Below are 21,138 nucleotides of genomic sequence, written 5' to 3'. Positions count from 1 at the left end.
AAATATGTCCATCAGGACCCTTCCCTTGAGATAAATCTGCAAATATCTCGGAAACGAAGCGAGCTATTGCAAAACGTTAAGAGACCTTTTTTGTAGAGAATTAAGTTTCCTACTTTTTATGTTCTATGATATTTTTTGATCAGATGCGTAGATCTCGAGATATATCAAGATATTTAAAAGTCCCGAAGCCGCACCAACATAATAGAGATACAGAAACACCGTGGCCCCTCTCTTTGAGATAACTCTGCACAATTGCGAGCTGCAAATGCCACTTCCAGCTTAGCTGTGCAGAAGAAGAACAACAAGAAGAAGAAATGTCTCGAAATATGTCCGTCAGGCCCCTTCCCTTGAGATAAATCTGCAAATATCTCGGAAACGAAGCGAGCTATTGCAAAATGTTAAGAGACCTTTTTTGTAGAGGATCGAGTTTCCTACTTTCTATGTTCTATGATATTTTTTGATCAGATGCGTAGTTCTCGAGATATATCAAGATATTTAAAAGTTCCGAAGCCGCACCAACATAATAGAGATACAGAAACACCGTGGCCCCTTTCTTTGAGATAACTCTGCACGATTGGGAGCTGGAAATGCCACTCCCAGTTTAGCTGTGCAGAAGAAGAACAACAAGAAGAAGAAATATCTCGAAATATGTCCATCAGGACCCTTCCCTTGAGATAAATCTGCAAATATCTCGGAAACGAAGCGAGCTATTGCAAAACGTTAAGAGACCTTTTTTGTAGAGAATTAAGTTTCCTACTTTTTATGTTCTATGATATTTTTTGATCAGATGCGTAGATCTCGAGATATATCAAGATATTTAAAAGTCCCGAAGCCGCACCAACATAATAGAGATACAGAAACACCGTGGCCCCTCTCTTTGAGATAACTCTGCACAATTGCGAGCTGCAAATGCCACTTCCAGCTTAGCTGTGCAGAAGAAGAACAACAAGAAGAAGAAATGTCTCGAAATATGTCCGTCAGGCCCCTTCCCTTGAGATAAATCTGCAAATATCTCGGAAACGAAGCGAGCTATTGCAAAATGTTAAGAGACCTTTTTTGTAGAGGATCGAGTTTCCTACTTTCTATGTTCTATGATATTTTTTGATCAGATGCGTAGTTCTCGAGATATATCAAGATATTTAAAAGTTAAGAAGCCGCACCAACATAGTAGAGATACAGAAACACCGTGGCCCCTTTCTTTGAGATAACTCTGCACTACTGCGAGCTGCAAATGCCACTTCCAGCTTAGCTGTGCAGAAGAAGAACAACAAGAAGAAGAAATATCTCGAAATATGTCCGTCAGGCCCCTTCCCTTGAGATAAATCTGCAAATATCTCGGAAATGAAGCGAGCTATTGCAAAACGTTAAGAGACCTTTTTTGTAGAGAATTAAGTTTCCTACTTTTTATGTTCTATGATATTTTTTGATCAGATGCGTAGTTCTCGAGATATATCAAGATATTTAAAAGTTCCGAAGCCGCACCAACATAATAGAGATACAGAAACACCGTGGCCCCTTTCTTTGAGATAACTCTGCACTAGTGCGAGCCGCAAATGCCACTTCCAGCTTAGCTGTGCAGAAGAAGAACAACAAGAAGAAGAAATATCTCGAAATATGTCCGTCAGGCCCCTTCCCTTGAGATAAATCTGCAAATATCTCGGAAATGAAGCGAGCTATTGCAAAACGTTAAGAGACCTTTTTTGTAGAGAATTAAGTTTCCTACTTTTTATGTTCTATGATATTTTTTGATCAGATGCGTAGTTCTCGAGATATATCAAGATATTTAAAAGTTCCGAAGCCGCACCAACATAATAGAGATACAGAAACACCGTGGCCCCTTTCTTTGAGATAACTCTGCACTAGTGCGAGCCGCAAATGCCACTTCCAGCTTAGCTGTGCAGAAGAAGAACAACAAGAAGAAGAAATATCTCGAAATATGTCCGTCAGGCCCCTTCCCTTGAGATAAATCTGCAAATATCTCGGAAACGAAGCGAGCTATGGCAAAATGTTAAGAGACCTTTTTTGTAGAGAATTAAGTTTCCTACTTTTTATCTTTCTATCTATGATATTTTCTGATCAGATTCGTAGTTCCCGAGATATATCAAGATATTTAAAAGTTCCGAAGCCGCACCAACATAATAGAGATACAGAAACACCGTGGCCCCTCTCTTTGAGATAACTCTGCACAATTGCGAGCTGCAAATGCCACTTCCAGCTTAGCTGTGCAGAAGAAGAACCACAAGAAGAAGAAATATCTCGAAATATGTCCGTCAGGCCCCTTCCCTTGAGATAAATCGGCAAGTATCTCGGAAACGAAGCGAGCTATGGCAAAATGTTGAGAGACCTTTTTTGTAGAGAATTAAGTTTCCTACTTTTTATGTTCTATGATGTTTTTTGATCAGATGCGTAGATCTCGAGATATATCAAGATATTTAAAAGTTCCGAAGCCGCACCAACATAATAGAGATACAGAAACACCGTGGCCCCTCTCTTTGAGATAACTCTGCACTATTGCGAGCTGGAAATGCCACTTCCAGCTTAGCTGTGCAGAAGAAGAACAACAAGAAGAAGAAATGTCTCGAAATATGTCCGTCAGGCCCCTTCCCTTGAGATAAATCTGCAAATATCTCGGAAACGAAGCGAGCTATTGCAAAATGTTAAGAGACCTTTTTTGTAGAGGATCGAGTTTCCTACTTTCTATGTTCTATGATATTTTTTGATCAGATGCGTAGTTCTCGAGATATATCAAGATATTTAAAAGTTAAGAAGCCGCACCAACATAGTAGAGATACAGAAACACCGTGGCCCCTTTCTTTGAGATAACTCTGCACTACTGCGAGCTGCAAATGCCACTTCCAGCTTAGCTGTGCAGAAGAAGAACAACAAGAAGAAGAAATATCTCGAAATATGTCCGTCAGGCCCCTTCCCTTGAGATAAATCTGCAAATATCTCGGAAATGAAGCGAGCTATTGCAAAACGTTAAGAGACCTTTTTTGTAGAGAATTAAGTTTCCTACTTTTTATGTTCTATGATATTTTTTGATCAGATGCGTAGTTCTCGAGATATATCAAGATATTTAAAAGTTCCGAAGCCGCACCAACATAATAGAGATACAGAAACACCGTGGCCCCTTTCTTTGAGATAACTCTGCACTAGTGCGAGCCGCAAATGCCACTTCCAGCTTAGCTGTGCAGAAGAAGAACAACAAGAAGAAGAAATATCTCGAAATATGTCCGTCAGGCCCCTTCCCTTGAGATAAATCTGCAAATATCTCGGAAATGAAGCGAGCTATTGCAAAACGTTAAGAGACCTTTTTTGTAGAGAATTAAGTTTCCTACTTTTTATGTTCTATGATATTTTTTGATCAGATGCGTAGTTCTCGAGATATATCAAGATATTTAAAAGTTCCGAAGCCGCACCAACATAATAGAGATACAGAAACACCGTGGCCCCTTTCTTTGAGATAACTCTGCACTAGTGCGAGCCGCAAATGCCACTTCCAGCTTAGCTGTGCAGAAGAAGAACAACAAGAAGAAGAAATATCTCGAAATATGTCCGTCAGGCCCCTTCCCTTGAGATAAATCTGCAAATATCTCGGAAACGAAGCGAGCTATGGCAAAATGTTAAGAGACCTTTTTTGTAGAGAATTAAGTTTCCTACTTTTTATCTTTCTATCTATGATATTTTCTGATCAGATTCGTAGTTCCCGAGATATATCAAGATATTTAAAAGTTCCGAAGCCGCACCAACATAATAGAGATACAGAAACACCGTGGCCCCTCTCTTTGAGATAACTCTGCACAATTGCGAGCTGCAAATGCCACTTCCAGCTTAGCTGTGCAGAAGAAGAACCACAAGAAGAAGAAATATCTCGAAATATGTCCGTCAGGCCCCTTCCCTTGAGATAAATCGGCAAGTATCTCGGAAACGAAGCGAGCTATGGCAAAATGTTGAGAGACCTTTTTTGTAGAGAATTAAGTTTCCTACTTTTTATGTTCTATGATGTTTTTTGATCAGATGCGTAGATCTCGAGATATATCAAGATATTTAAAAGTTCCGAAGCCGCACCAACATAATAGAGATACAGAAACACCGTGGCCCCTCTCTTTGAGATAACTCTGCACTATTGCGAGCTGGAAATGCCACTTCCAGTTTAGCTGTGCAGAAGAAGAACAACAAGAAGAAGAAATATCTCGAAATATGTCCGATAGGCCCCTTCCCTCGAGATAAATCTGCAAATATCTCGGAAACGAAGCGAGCTATGGCAAAATGTTAAGAGACCTTTTTTGTAGAGAATTATGTTTCCTACTTTTTATGTTCTATGATATTTTTTGATCAGAAGCGTAGTTTTCGAGATATATCGAGATATTTAAAAGTTCCGAAGCCGCACCAACATAATAGAGATACAGAAACACCGTGGCCCCTTTCTTTGAGATAACTCTGCACTATTGCGAGCTGCAAATGCCACTTCCAGCTTAGCTGTGCAGAGGAAGAACAACAAGAAGAAGAAATATCTCGAAATATGTCCGTCAGGCCAGTTCCTTTGAGCTGAATCTGCAAATATCTCGGAAACGAAGCGAGCTATGGCAAAATGTTAAGAGACCTTTTTTGTAGAGAATTAAGTTTCCTACTTTTTATCTTCTATGATATTTTCTGATCAGATGCGTAGTTCTCGAGATATATCAAGATATTTAAAAGTTCCGAAGCCGCACCAACATAATAGAGATACAGAAACACCGTGGCCCCTTTCTTTGAAATAACTCTGCACTAGAGCGAGCCGCAAATGCCACTTCCAGCTTAGCTGTGCAGCAGAAGAACAACAAGAAGAAGAAATATCTCGAAATATGTCCTTCAGGCCACTGCCCTTGAGATAAATCTGCAAATATCTCGGAAACGAAGCGAGCTATGGCAAAATGTTAAGAGACCTTTTTTGTAGAGAATTATGTTTCCTACTTTTTATGTTCTATGATATTTTTTGATCAGACGCGTAGCTCTCGAGATATATCAAGATATTTAAAAGTTCCGAAGCCGCACCAACATAATAGAGATACAGAAACACCGTGGCCCCTCTCTTTGAGATAACTCTGCACTATTGCGAGCTGGAAATGCCACTTCCAGTTTAGCTGTGCAGAAGAAGAACAACAAGAAGAAGAAATATCTCGAAATATGTCCGTTAGGCCCCATCCCTTGAGATAAATCTGCAAATATCTCGGAAACGAAGCGAGCTATGGCAAAATGTTAAGAGACCTTTTTTGTAGAGAATTATGTTTCCTACAATTTATGTTCTATGATATTTTTTGATCAGAAGCGTAGTTTTCGAGATATATCGAGATATTTAAAAGTTCCGAAGCCGCACCAACATAATAGAGATACAGAAACACCGTGGCCCCTTTCTTTGAGATAACTCTGCACTACTGCGAGCCGCAAATGCCACTTCCAGCTTAGCTGTGCAGAAGAAGAACAACAAGAAGAAGAAATATCTCGAAATATGTCCGTCAGGCCCCTTCCCTTGAGATAAATCTGCAAATATCTCGGAAACGAAGCGAGCTATGGTAAAATGTTAAGAGACCTTTTTTGTAGAGAATTAAGTTTCCTACTTTTTATGTTCTATGATATTTTTTGAGCAGATGCGTAGTTCTCGAGATATATCAAGATATTTAAAAGTTCCGAAGCCGCACCAACATAATAGAGATACAGAAACACCGTGGCCCCTTTCTTTGAGATAACTCTGCACTATTGCGAGCTGCAAATGCCACTTCCAGCTTAGCTGTGCAAAGGAAGAACAACACGAAGAAGAAATATCTCGAAATATGTCCGTCAGGCCAGTTCCTTTGAGCTGAATCTGCAAATATCTCGGAAACGAAGCGAGCTATGGCAAAATGTTAACAGACGTTTTTTGTAGAGAATTATGTTTCCTACAATTTATGTTCTATGATATTTTTTGATCAGAAGCGTAGTTTTCGAGATATATCGAGATATTTAAAAGTTCCGAAGCCGCACCAACATAATAGGGATACAGAAACACCGTGGCCCCTTTCTTTGAGATAACTCTGCACTAGTGCGAGCCGCAAATGCCACTTCCAGCTTAGCTGTGCAGAAGAAGTACAACAAGAAGAAGAAATATCTCGAAATATGTCCGTCAGGCCCCTTCCCTTGAGATAAATCTGCAAATATCTCGGAAACGAAGCGAGCTATGGCAAAATGTTAAGAGACCTTTTTTGTAGAGAATTAAGTTTCCTACTTTTTATGTTCTATGATATTTTTTGATCAGATGCGTAGTTCTCGAGATATATCAAGATATTTAAAAGTTCCGAAGCCGCACCAACATAATAGAGATACAGAAACACCGTGGCCCCTCTCTTTGAGATAACTCTGCACTATTGCGAGCTGGAAATGCCACTTCCAGTTTAGCTGTGCAGAAGAAGAACAACAAGAAGAAGAAATATCTCGAAATATGTCCGTTAGGCCCCTTCCCTTGAGATAAATCTGCAAATATCTCGGAAACGAAGCGAGCTATGGCAAAATGTTTAGAGACCTTTTTTGTAGAGAATTAAGTTTCCTACTTTTTATATTCTATGATATTTTTTGATCAGATGCGTAGTTCTCGAAATATATCAAGATATTTAAAAGTTCCAAAGCCGCACCAACATAATAGAGATACAGAAACACCGTGGCCCCTTTCTTTGAGATAACTCTGCAGTAGTGCGAGCCGCAAGTGCCACTTCCAGCTTAGCTGTGCAGAAGAAGAACAACAAGAAGAAGACATATCTCGAAATATGTCCGTCAGGCCCCTTCCCTTGAGATATATCTGCAAATATCTCGGAAACGAAGCGAGCTATGGCAAAATGTTAAGAGACCTTTTTTGTAGAGAATTATGTTTCCTACAATTTATGTTCTATGATATTTTTTGATCAGAAGCGTAGTTTTCGAGATATATCGAGATATTTAAAAGTTCCAAAGCCGCACCAACATAATAGAGATACAGAAACACCGTGGCCCCTTTCTTTGAGATAACTCTGCACTAGTGCGAGCCGCAAGTGCCACTTCCAGCTTAGCTGTGCAGAAGAAGAACAACAAGAAGAAGAAATATCTCGAAATATGTCCGTCAGGCCCCTTCCCTTCAGATAAATCTGCAAATATCTCGGAAACGAAGCGAGCTATGGCAAAATGTTAAGAGACCTTTTTTGTAGAGAATTAAGTTTCCTACTTTTTATGTTCTATGATATTTTTTGATCAGATGCGTAGTTCTCGAGATATATCAAGATATTTAAAAGTTCCGAAGCCGCACCAACATAATAGAGATACAGAAACACCGTGGCCCCTTTCTTTGAGATAACTCTGCACTATTGCGAGCTGCAAATGCCACTTCCAGCTTAGCTGTGCAGAGGAAGAACAACAAGAAGAAGAAATATCTCGAAATATGTCCGTCAGGCCCCTTCCCTTGAGATATATCTGCAAATATCTCGGAAACGAAGCGAGCTATGGCAAAATGTTAAGAGACCTTTTTTGTAGAGAATTATGTTTCCTACAATTTATGTTCTATGATATTTTTTGATCAGAAGCGTAGTTTTCGAGATATATCGAGATATTTAAAAGTTCCAAAGCCGCACCAACATAATAGAGATACAGAAACACCGTGGCCCCTTTCTTTGAGATAACTCTGCACTAGTGCGAGCCGCAAATGCCACTTCCAGCTTAGCTGTGCAGAAGAAGAACAACAAGAAGAAGAAATATCTCGAAATATGTCCGTCAGGCCCCTTCCCTTGAGATAAATCTGCAAATATCTCGGAAACGAAGCGAGCTATGGCAAAATGTTGAGAGACCTTTTTTGTAGAGAATTAAGTTTCCTACTTTTTATGTTCTATGATATTTTTTGATCAGATGCGTAGTTCTCGAGATATATCAAGATATTTAAAAGTTCCGAAGCCGCACCAACATAATAGAGATACAGAAACACCGTGGCCCCTCTCTTTGAGATAACTCTGCACTATTGCGAGCTGGAAATGCCACTTCCAGTTTAGCTGTGCAGAAGAAGAACAACAAGAAGAAGAAATATCTCGAAATATGTCCGTCAGGCCCCTTCCCTTGAGATAAATCTGCAAATATCTCGGAAACGAAGCGAGCTATGGCAAAATGTTAAGAGACCTTTTTTGTAGAGAATTAAGTTTCCTACTTTGTATGTTCTATGATATTTTTTGATCAGATGCGTAGTTCTCGAGATATATCAAGATATTTAAAAGTTCCGAAGCCGCACCAACATAATAGAGATACAGAAACACCGTGGCCCCTTTCTTTGAGATAACTCTGCACTATTGCGAGCTGCAAATGCCACTTCCAGCTTAGCTGTGCAGAGGAAGAACAACAAGAAGAAGAAATATCTCGAAATATGTCCGTCAGGCCCCTTCCCTTGAGATATATCTGCAAATATCTCGGAAACGAAGCGAGCTATGGCAAAATGTTAAGAGACCTTTTTTGTAGAGAATTATGTTTCCTACAATTTATCTTCTATGATATTTTTTGATCAGAAGCGTAGTTTTCGAGATATATCGAGATATTTAAAAGTTCCAAAGCCGCACCAACATAATAGAGATACAGAAACACCGTGGCCCCTCTCTTTGAGATAACTCTGCACTATTGCGAGCTGGAAATGCCACTTCCAGTTTAGCTGTGCAGAAGAAGAACAACAAGAAGAAGAAATATCTCGAAATATGTCCGTTAGGCCCCTTCCCTTGAGATAAATCTGCAAATATCTCGGAAACGAAGCGAGCTATGGCAAAATGTTTAGAGACCTTTTTTGTAGAGAATTAAGTTTCCTACTTTTTATATTCTATGATATTTTTTGATCAGATGCGTAGTTCTCGAAATATATCAAGATATTTAAAAGTTCCAAAGCCGCACCAACATAATAGAGATACAGAAACACCGTGGCCCCTTTCTTTGAGATAACTCTGCAGTAGTGCGAGCCGCAAGTGCCACTTCCAGCTTAGCTGTGCAGAAGAAGAACAACAAGAAGAAGACATATCTCGAAATATGTCCGTCAGGCCCCTTCCCTTGAGATATATCTGCAAATATCTCGGAAACGAAGCGAGCTATGGCAAAATGTTAAGAGACCTTTTTTGTAGAGAATTATGTTTCCTACAATTTATGTTCTATGATATTTTTTGATCAGAAGCGTAGTTTTCGAGATATATCGAGATATTTAAAAGTTCCAAAGCCGCACCAACATAATAGAGATACAGAAACACCGTGGCCCCTTTCTTTGAGATAACTCTGCACTAGTGCGAGCCGCAAGTGCCACTTCCAGCTTAGCTGTGCAGAAGAAGAACAACAAGAAGAAGAAATATCTCGAAATATGTCCGTCAGGCCCCTTCCCTTCAGATAAATCTGCAAATATCTCGGAAACGAAGCGAGCTATGGCAAAATGTTAAGAGACCTTTTTTGTAGAGAATTAAGTTTCCTACTTTTTATGTTCTATGATATTTTTTGATCAGATGCGTAGTTCTCGAGATATATCAAGATATTTAAAAGTTCCGAAGCCGCACCAACATAATAGAGATACAGAAACACCGTGGCCCCTTTCTTTGAGATAACTCTGCACTATTGCGAGCTGCAAATGCCACTTCCAGCTTAGCTGTGCAGAGGAAGAACAACAAGAAGAAGAAATATCTCGAAATATGTCCGTCAGGCCCCTTCCCTTGAGATATATCTGCAAATATCTCGGAAACGAAGCGAGCTATGGCAAAATGTTAAGAGACCTTTTTTGTAGAGAATTATGTTTCCTACAATTTATGTTCTATGATATTTTTTGATCAGAAGCGTAGTTTTCGAGATATATCGAGATATTTAAAAGTTCCAAAGCCGCACCAACATAATAGAGATACAGAAACACCGTGGCCCCTTTCTTTGAGATAACTCTGCACTAGTGCGAGCCGCAAATGCCACTTCCAGCTTAGCTGTGCAGAAGAAGAACAACAAGAAGAAGAAATATCTCGAAATATGTCCGTCAGGCCCCTTCCCTTGAGATAAATCTGCAAATATCTCGGAAACGAAGCGAGCTATGGCAAAATGTTGAGAGACCTTTTTTGTAGAGAATTAAGTTTCCTACTTTTTATGTTCTATGATATTTTTTGATCAGATGCGTAGTTCTCGAGATATATCAAGATATTTAAAAGTTCCGAAGCCGCACCAACATAATAGAGATACAGAAACACCGTGGCCCCTCTCTTTGAGATAACTCTGCACTATTGCGAGCTGGAAATGCCACTTCCAGTTTAGCTGTGCAGAAGAAGAACAACAAGAAGAAGAAATATCTCGAAATATGTCCGTCAGGCCCCTTCCCTTGAGATAAATCTGCAAATATCTCGGAAACGAAGCGAGCTATGGCAAAATGTTAAGAGACCTTTTTTGTAGAGAATTAAGTTTCCTACTTTGTATGTTCTATGATATTTTTTGATCAGATGCGTAGTTCTCGAGATATATCAAGATATTTAAAAGTTCCGAAGCCGCACCAACATAATAGAGATACAGAAACACCGTGGCCCCTTTCTTTGAGATAACTCTGCACTATTGCGAGCTGCAAATGCCACTTCCAGCTTAGCTGTGCAGAGGAAGAACAACAAGAAGAAGAAATATCTCGAAATATGTCCGTCAGGCCAGTTCCTTTGAGCTGAATCTGCAAATATCTCGGAAACGAAGCGAGCTATGGCAAAATGTTAAGAGACGTTTTTTGTAGAGAATTATGTTTCCTACAATTTATGTTCTATGATATTTTTTGATCAGAAGCGTAGTTTTCGAGATATATCGAGATATTTAAAAGTTCCGAAGCCGCACCAACATAATAGGGATACAGAAACACCGTGGCCCCTTTCTTTGAGATAACTCTGCACTAGTGCGAGCCGCAAATGCCACTTCCAGCTTAGCTGTGCAGAAGAAGAACAACAAGAAGAAGAAATATCTCGAAATATGTCCGTCAGGCCCCTTCCCTTGAGATATATCTGCAAATATCTCGGAAACGAAGCGAGCTATGGCAAAATGTTAAGAGACCTTTTTTGTAGAGAATTATGTTTCCTACAATTTATGTTCTATGATATTTTTTGATCAGAAGCGTAGTTTTCGAGATATATCGAGATATTTAAAAGTTCCGAAGCCGCACCAACATAATAGAGATACAGAAACACCGTGGCCCCTTTCTTTGAGATAACTCTGCAGTATTGCGAGCTGTAAATGCCACTTCCAGCTTAGCTGTGCAGGAGAAGAAGAACAAGAAGAAGAAATATCTCGAAATATGTCCGTCAGGCCCCTTCCCTTGAGATATATCTGCAAATATCTCGGAAACGAAGCGAGCTATCGCAAAATGTTAAGAGACCTTTTTTGTAGAGAATTATGTTTCCTACAATTTATGTTCTATGATATTTTTTGATCAGAAGCGTAGTTTTCGAGATATATCGAGATATTTAAAAGTTCCGAAGCCGCACCAACATAATAGGGATACAGAAACACCGTGGCCCCTTTCTTTGAGATAACTCTGCACTAGTGCGAGCCGCAAATGCCACTTCCAGCTTAGCAGTGCAGAAGAAGTACAACAAGAAGAAGAAATATCTCGAAATATGTCCGTCAGGCCCCTTCCCTTGAGATAAATCTGCAAATATCTCGGAAACGAAGCGAGCTATGGCAAAATGTTAAGAGACCTTTTTTGTAGAGAATTAAGTTTCCTACTTTTTATGTTCTATGATATTTTTTGATCAGATGCGTAGTTCTCGAGATATATCAAGATATTTAAAAGTTCCGAAGCCGCACCAACATAATAGAGATACAGAAACACCGTGGCCCCTCTCTTTGAGATAACTCTGCACTATTGCGAGCTGGAAATGCCACTTCCAGTTTAGCTGTGCAGAAGAAGAACAACAAGAAGAAGAAATATCTCGAAATATGTCCGTTAGGCCCCTTCCCTTGAGATAAATCTGCAAATATCTCGGAAACGAAGCGAGCTATGGCAAAATGTTTAGAGACCTTTTTTGTAGAGAATTAAGTTTCCTACTTTTTATGTTCTATGATATTTTTTGATCAGATGCGTAGTTCTCGAGATATATGAAGATATTTAAAAGTTCCGAAGCCGCACCAACATAATAGAGATACAGAAACACCGTGGCCCCTTTATTTGCGATAACTCTGCACTATTGCGAGCTGCAAATGCCACTTCCAGCTTAGCTGTGCAGAAGAAGAACAACAAGAAGAAGAAATATCTCGAAATATGTCCGTCAGGCCCCTTCCCTTGAGATAAATCTGCAAATATCTCGGAAACGAAGCGAGGTATGGCAAAATGTTAAGAGACCTTTTTTGTAGAGAATTAAGTTTCCTACTTTTTATGTTCTATGATATTTTTCGATCAGAGGCGTAGTTCTCGAGATATATCAAGATATTTAAAAGTTCCGAAGCCGCACCAACATAATAGAGATACAGAAACACCGTGGCCCCTTTCTTTGAGATAACTCTGCACGATTGGGAGCTGGAAATGCCACTCCCAGTTTAGCTGTGCAGAAGAAGAACAACAAGAAGAAGAAATATCTCGAAATATGTCCATCAGGACCCTTCCCTTGAGATAAATCTGCAAATATCTCGGAAACGAAGCGAGCTATTGCAAAACGTTAAGAGACCTTTTTTGTAGAGAATTAAGTTTCCTACTTTTTATGTTCTATGATATTTTTTGATCAGATGCGTAGATCTCGAGATATATCAAGATATTTAAAAGTCCCGAAGCCGCACCAACATAATAGAGATACAGAAACACCGTGGCCCCTCTCTTTGAGATAACTCTGCACAATTGCGAGCTGCAAATGCCACTTCCAGCTTAGCTGTGCAGAAGAAGAACAACAAGAAGAAGAAATGTCTCGAAATATGTCCGTCAGGCCCCTTCCCTTGAGATAAATCTGCAAATATCTCGGAAACGAAGCGAGCTATTGCAAAATGTTAAGAGACCTTTTTTGTAGAGGATTGAGTTTCCTACTTTCTATGTTCTATGATATTTTTTGATCAGATGCGTAGTTCTCGAGATATATCAAGATATTTAAAAGTTAAGAAGCCGCACCAACATAGTAGAGATACAGAAACACCGTGGCCCCCTTCTTTGAGATAACTCTGCACTACTGCGAGCTGCAAATGCCACTTCCAGCTTAGCTGTGCAGAAGAAGAACAACAAGAAGAAGAAATATCTCGAAATATGTCCGTCAGGCCCCTTCCCTTGAGATAAATCTGCAAATATCTCGGAAATGAAGCGAGCTATTGCAAAACGTTAAGAGACCTTTTTTGTAGAGAATTAAGTTTCCTACTTTTTATGTTCTATGATATTTTTTGATCAGATGCGTAGTTCTCGAGATATATCAAGATATTTAAAAGTTCCGAAGCCGCACCAACATAATAGAGATACAGAAACACCGTGGCCCCTTTCTTTGAGATAACTCTGCACTAGTGCGAGCCGCAAATGCCACTTCCAGCTTAGCTGTGCAGAAGAAGAACAACAAGAAGAAGAAATATCTCGAAATATGTCCGTCAGGCCCCTTCCCTTGAGATAAATCTGCAAATATCTCGGAAATGAAGCGAGCTATTGCAAAACGTTAAGAGACCTTTTTTGTAGAGAATTAAGTTTCCTACTTTTTATGTTCTATGATATTTTTTGATCAGATGCGTAGTTCTCGAGATATATCAAGATATTTAAAAGTTCCGAAGCCGCACCAACATAATAGAGATACAGAAACACCGTGGCCCCTTTCTTTGAGATAACTCTGCACTAGTGCGAGCCGCAAATGCCACTTCCAGCTTAGCTGTGCAGAAGAAGAACAACAAGAAGAAGAAATATCTCGAAATATGTCCGTCAGGCCCCTTCCCTTGAGATAAATCTGCAAATATCTCGGAAACGAAGCGAGCTATGGCAAAATGTTAAGAGACCTTTTTTGTAGAGAATTAAGTTTCCTACTTTTTATCTTTCTATCTATGATATTTTCTGATCAGATTCGTAGTTCCCGAGATATATCAAGATATTTAAAAGTTCCGAAGCCGCACCAACATAATAGAGATACAGAAACACCGTGGCCCCTCTCTTTGAGATAACTCTGCACAATTGCGAGCTGCAAATGCCACTTCCAGCTTAGCTGTGCAGAAGAAGAACCACAAGAAGAAGAAATATCTCGAAATATGTCCGTCAGGCCCCTTCCCTTGAGATAAATCGGCAAGTATCTCGGAAACGAAGCGAGCTATGGCAAAATGTTGAGAGACCTTTTTTGTAGAGAATTAAGTTTCCTACTTTTTATGTTCTATGATGTTTTTTGATCAGATGCGTAGATCTCGAGATATATCAAGATATTTAAAAGTTCCGAAGCCGCACCAACATAATAGAGATACAGAAACACCGTGGCCCCTCTCTTTGAGATAACTCTGCACTATTGCGAGCTGGAAATGCCACTTCCAGTTTAGCTGTGCAGAAGAAGAACAACAAGAAGAAGAAATATCTCGAAATATGTCCGTTAGGCCCCTTCCCTCGAGATAAATCTGCAAATATCTCGGAAACGAAGCGAGCTATGGCAAAATGTTAAGAGACCTTTTTTGTAGAGAATTATGTTTCCTACTTTTTATGTTCTATGATATTTTTTGATCAGAAGCGTAGTTTTCGAGATAAATCGAGATATTTAAAAGTTCCGAAGCCGCACCAACATAATAGAGATACAGAAACACCGTGGCCCCTTTCTTTGAGATAACTCTGCACTATTGCGAGCTGCAAATGCCACTTCCAGCTTAGCTGTGCAGAGGAAGAACAACAAGAAGAAGAAATATCTCGAAATATGTCCGTCAGGCCAGTTCCTTTGAGCTGAATCTGCAAATATCTCGGAAACGAAGCGAGCTATGGCAAAATGTTAAGAGACCTTTTTTGTAGAGAATTAAGTTTCCTACTTTTTATCTTCTATGATATTTTCTGATCAGATGCGTAGTTCTCGAGATATATCAAGATATTTAAAAGTTCCGAAGCCGCACCAACATAATAGAGATACAGAAACACCGTGGCCCCTTTCTTTGAAATAACTCTGCACTAGAGCGAGCCGCAAATGCCACTTCCAGCTTAGCTGTGCAGCAGAAGAACAACAAGAAGAAGAAATATCTCGAAATATGTCCTTCAGGCCACTTCCCTTGAGATAAATCTGCAAATATCTCGGAAACGAAGCGAGCTATGGCAAAATGTTAAGAGACCTTTTTTGTAGAGAATTATGTTTCCTACTTTTTATGTTCTATGATATTTTTTGATCAGACGCGTAGCTCTCGAGATATATCAAGATATTTAAAAGTTCCGAAGCCGCACCAACATAATAGAGATACAGAAACACCGTGGCCCCTCTCTTTGAGATAACTCTGCACTATTGCGAGCTGGAAATGCCACTTCCAGTTTAGCTGTGCAGAAGAAGAACAACAAGAAGAAGAAATATCTCGAAATATGTCCGTTAGGCCCCATCCCTTGAGATAAATCTGCAAATATCTCGGAAACGAAGCGAGCTATGGCAAAATGTTAAGAGACCTTTTTTGTAGAGAATTATGTTTCCTACAATTTATGTTCTATGATATTTTTTGATCAGAAGCGTAGTTTTCGAGATATATCGAGATATTTAAAAGTTCCGAAGCCGCACCAACATAATAGAGATACAGAAACACCGTGGCCCCTTTCTTTGAGATAACTCTGCACTACTGCGAGCCGCAAATGCCACTTCCAGCTTAGCTGTGCAGAAGAAGAACAACAAGAAGAAGAAATATCTCGAAATATGTCCGTCAGGCCCCTTCCCTTGAGATAAATCTGCAAATATCTCGGAAACGAAGCGAGCTATGGTAAAATGTTAAGAGACCTTTTTTGTATAGAATTAAGTTTCCTACTTTTTATGTTCTATGATATTTTTTGAGCAGATGCGTAGTTCTCGAGATATATCAAGATATTTAAAAGTTCCGAAGCCGCACCAACATAATAGAGATACAGAAACACCGTGGCCCCTTTCTTTGAGATAACTCTGCACTATTGCGAGCTGCAAATGCCACTTCCAGCTTAGCTGTGCAAAGGAAGAACAACAAGAAGAAGAAATATCTCGAAATATGTCCGTCAGGCCAGTTCCTTTGAGCTGAATCTGCAAATATCTCGGAAACGAAGCGAGCTATGGCAAAATGTTAACAGACGTTTTTTGTAGAGAATTATGTTTCCTACAATTTATGTTCTATGATATTTTTTGATCAGAAGCGTAGTTTTCGAGATATATCGAGATATTTAAAAGTTCCGAAGCCGCACCAACATAATAGGGATACAGAAACACCGTGGCCCCTTTCTTTGAGATAACTCTGCACTAGTGCGAGCCGCAAATGCCACTTCCAGCTTAGCTGTGCAGAAGAAGTACAACAAGAAGAAGAAATATCTCGAAATATGTCCGTCAGGCCCCTTCCCTTGAGATAAATCTGCAAATATCTCGGAAACGAAGCGAGCTATGGCAAAATGTTAAGAGACCTTTTTTGTAGAGAATTAAGTTTCCTACTTTTTATGTTCTATGATATTTTTTGATCAGATGCGTAGTTCTCGAGATATATCAAGATATTTAAAAGTTCCGAAGCCGCACCAACATAATAGAGATACAGAAACACCGTGGCCCCTCTCTTTGAGATAACTCTGCACTATTGCGAGCTGGAAATGCCACTTCCAGCTTAGCTGTGCAGAAGAAGAACAACAAGAAGAAGAAATATCTCGAAATATGTCCGTTAGGCCCCTTCCCTTGAGATAAATCTGCAAATATCTCGGAAAAGAAGCGAGCTATGGCAAAATGTTTAGAGACCTTTTTTGTAGAGAATTAAGTTTCCTACTTTTTATGTTCTATGATATTTTTTGATCAGATGCGTAGTTCTCGAGATATATCAAGATATTTAAAAGTTCCGAAGCCGCACCAACATAATAGAGATACAGAAACACCGTGGCCCCTTTCTTTGAGATAACTCTGCACTATTGCGAGCTGCAAATGCCACTTCCAGCTTAGCTGTGCAGAGGAAGAACAACAAGAAGAAGAAATATCTCGAAATATGTCCGTCAGGCCCCTTCCCTTGAGATATATCTGCAAATATCTCGGAAACGAAGCGAGCTATGGCAAAATGTTAAGAGACCTTTTTTGTAGAGAATTATGTTTCCTACAATTTATGTTCTATGATATTTTTTGATCAGAAGCGTAGTTTTCGAGATATATCGAGATATTTAAAAGTTCCAAAGCCGCACCAACATAATAGAGATACAGAAACACCGTGGCCCCTTTCTTTGAGATAACTCTGCACTAGTGCGAGCCGCAAATGCCACTTCCAGCTTAGCTGTGCAGAAGAAGAACAACAAGAAGAAGAAATATCTCGAAATATGTCCGTCAGGCCCCTTCCCTTGAGATAAATCTGCAAATATCTCGGAAACGAAGCGAGCTATGGCAAAATGTTGAGAGACCTTTTTTGTAGAGAATTAAGTTTCCTACTTTTTATGTTCTATGATATTTTTTGATCAGATGCGTAGTTCTCGAGATATATCAAGATATTTAAAAGTTCCGAAGCCGCACCAACATAATAGAGATACAGAAACACCGTGGCCCCTCTCTTTGAGATAACTCTGCACTATTGCGAGCTGGAAATGCCACTTCCAGTTTAGCTGTACAGAAGAAGAACAACAAGAAGAAGAAATATCTCGAAATATGTCCGTCAGGCCCCTTCCCTTGAGATAAATCTGCAAATATCTCGGAAACGAAGCGAGCTATGGCAAAATGTTAAGAGACCTTTTTTGTAGAGAATTAAGTTTCCTACTTTGTATGTTCTATGATATTTTTTGATCAGATGCGTAGTTCTCGAGATATATCAAGATATTTAAAAGTTCCGAAGCCGCACCAACATAATAGAGATACAGAAACACCGTGGCCCCTTTCTTTGAGATAACTCTGCACTATTGCGAGCTGCAAATGCCACTTCCAGCTTAGCTGTGCAGAGGAAGAACAACAAGAAGAAGAAATATCTCGAAATATGTCCGTCAGGCCAGTTCCTTTGAGCTGAATCTGCAAATATCTCGGAAACGAAGCGAGCTATGGCAAAATGTTAAGAGACCTTTTTTGTAGAGAATTAAGTTTCCTACTTTTTATGTTCTATGATATTTTTTGATCAGATGCGTAGTTCTCGAGATATATCAAGATATTTAAAAGTTCCGAAGCCGCACCAACATAATAGAGATACAGAAACACCGTGGCCCCTTTCTTTGAGATAACTCTGCAGTATTGCGAGCTGTAAATGCCACTTCCAGCTTAGCTGTGCAGGAGAAGAACAACAAGAAGAAGAAATATCTCGAAATATGTCCGTCAGGCCCCTTCCCTTGAGATATATCTGCAAATATCTCGGAAACGAAGCGAGCTATGGCAAAATGTTAAGAGACCTATTTTGTAGAGAATTATGTTTCCTACAATTTATGTTCTATGATATTTTTTGATCAGAAGCGTAGTTTTCGAGATATATCGAGATATTTAAAAGTTCCAAAGCCGCACCAACATAATAGAGATACAGAAACACCGTGGCCCCTTTCTTTGAGATAACTCTGCACTAGTGCGAGCCGCAAATGCCACTTCCAGCTTAGCTGTGCAGAAGAAGAACAACAAGAAGAAGAAATATCTCGAAATATGTCCGTCAGGCCCCTTCCCTTGAGATAAATCTGCAAATATCTCGGAAACGAAGCGAGCTATGGCAAAATGTTAAGAGACCTTTTTTGTAGAGAATTATGTTTCCTACAATTTATGTTCTATGATATTTTTTGATCAGAAGCGTAGTTTTCGAGATATATCGAGATATTTAAAAGTTCCGAAGCCGCACCAACATAATAGAGATACAGAAACACCGTGGCCCCTTTCTTTGAGATAACTCTGCACTAGTGCGAGCCGCAAATGCCACTTCCAGCTTAGCTGTGCAGAAGAAGAACAACAAGAAGAAGAAATATCTCGAAATATGTCCGTCAGGCCCCTTCCCTTGAGATAAATCTGCAAATATCTCGGAAACGAAGCGAGCTATGGCAAAATGTTAAGAGACCTTTTTTGTAGAGAATTAAGTTTCCTACTTTTTATGTTCTATGATATTTTTTGATCAGATGCGCAGTTCTCGAGATATATCAAGATATTTAAAAGTTCCGAAGCCGCACCAACATAATAGAGATACAGAAACACCGTGGCCCCTTTCTTTGAGTTAACTCTGCACTATTGCGAGCTGCAAATGCCACTTCCAGCTTAGCTGTGCAGAGGAAGAACAACAAGAAGAAGAAATATCTCGAAATATGTCCGTCAGGCCCCTTCCCTTGAGATATATCTGCAAATATCTCGGAAACGAAGCGAGCTATGGCAAAATGTTAAGAGACGTATTTTGTAGAGAATTATGTTTCCTACAATTTATGTTCTATGATATTTTTTGATCAGAAGCGTAGTTTTCGAGATATATCGAGATATTTAAAAGTTCCAAAGCCGCACCAACATAATAGAGATACAGAAACACCGTGGCCCCTTTCTTTGAGATAACTCTGCACTAGTGCGAGCCGCAAATGCCACTTCCAGCTTAGCTGTGCAGAAGAAGAACAACAAGAAGAAGAAATATCTCGAAATATGTCCGTCAGGCCCCTTCCCTTGAGATAAATCTGCAAATATCTCGGAAACGAAGCGAGCTATGGCAAAATGTTAAGAGACCTTTTTTGTAGAGAATTATGTTTCCTACAATTTATGTTCTATGATATTTTTTGATCAGAAGCGTAGTTTTCGAGATATATCGAGATATTTAAAAGTTCCGAAGCCGCACCAACATAATAGAGATACAGAAACACCGTGGCCCCTTTCTTTCAGATAACTCTGCACTAGTGCGAGCCGCAAATGCCACTTCCAGCTTAGCTGTGCAGAAGAAGAACAACAAGAAGAAGAAATATCTCGAAATATGTCCGTCAGGCCCCTTCCCTTGAGATAAATCTGCAAATATCTCGGAAACGAAGCGAGCTATGGCAAAATGTTAAGAGACCTTTTTTGTAGAGAATTAAGTTTCCTACTTTTTATGTTCTATGATATTTTTTGATCAGATGCGCAGTTCTCGAGATATATCAAGATATTTAAAAGTTCCGAAGCCGCACCAACATAATAGAGATACAGAAACACCGTGGCCCCTTTCTTTGAGATAACTCTGCACTATTGCGAGCTGCAAATGCCACTTCCAGCTTAGCTGTGCAGAGGAAGAACAACAAGAAGAAGAAATATCTCGAAATATGTCCGTCAGGCCAGTTCCTTTGAGCTGAATCTGCAAATATCTCGGAAACGAAGCGAGCTATGGCAAAATGTTGAGAGACCTTTTTTGTAGAGAATTAAGTTTCCTACTTTTTATGTTCTATGATATTTTTTGATCAGATGCGTAGTTCTCGAGATATATCAAGATATTTAAAAGTTCCGAAGCCGCACCAACATAATAGAGATACAGAAACACCGTGGCCCCTCTCTTTGAGATAACTCTGCACTATTGCGAGCTGGAAATGCCACTTCCAGTTTAGCTGTGCAGAAGAAGAACAACAAGAAGAAGAAATATCTCGAAATATGTCCGTCAGGCCCCTTCCCTTGAGATAAATCTGCAAATATCTCGGAAACGAAGCGAGCTATGGCAAAATGTTAAGAGACCTTTTTTGTAGAGAATTATGTTTCCTACAATTTATGTTCTATGATATTTTTTGATCAGAAGCGTAGTTTTCGAGATATATCGAGATATTTAAAAGTTCCGAAGCCGCACCAACATAATAGAGATACAGAAACACCGTGGCCCCTTTCTTTGAGATAACTCTGCACTAGTGCGAGCCGCAAATGCCACTTCCAGCTTAGCTGTGCAGAAGAAGAACAACAAGAAGAAGAAATATCTCGAAATATGTCCGTCAGGCCCCTTCCCTTGAGATAAATCTGCAAATATCTCGGAAACGAAGCGATCTATGGCAAAATGTTAAGAGACCTTTTTTGTAGAGAATTAAGTTTCCTACTTTTTATGTTCTATGATATTTTTTGATCAGATGCGTAGTTCTCGAGATATATCAAGATATTTAAAAGTTCCGAAGCCGCA

The sequence above is a fragment of the Osmia lignaria genome, unplaced genomic scaffold (genome assembly GCF_051020975.1).
Source record: "Osmia lignaria lignaria isolate PbOS001 unplaced genomic scaffold, iyOsmLign1 scaffold0005, whole genome shotgun sequence".
NCBI lineage: Eukaryota > Metazoa > Arthropoda > Insecta > Hymenoptera > Megachilidae > Osmia > Osmia lignaria.
The sequence above is the reverse complement of the archived record's forward strand: the minus strand, read 5'-3'. Positions refer to the sequence as shown.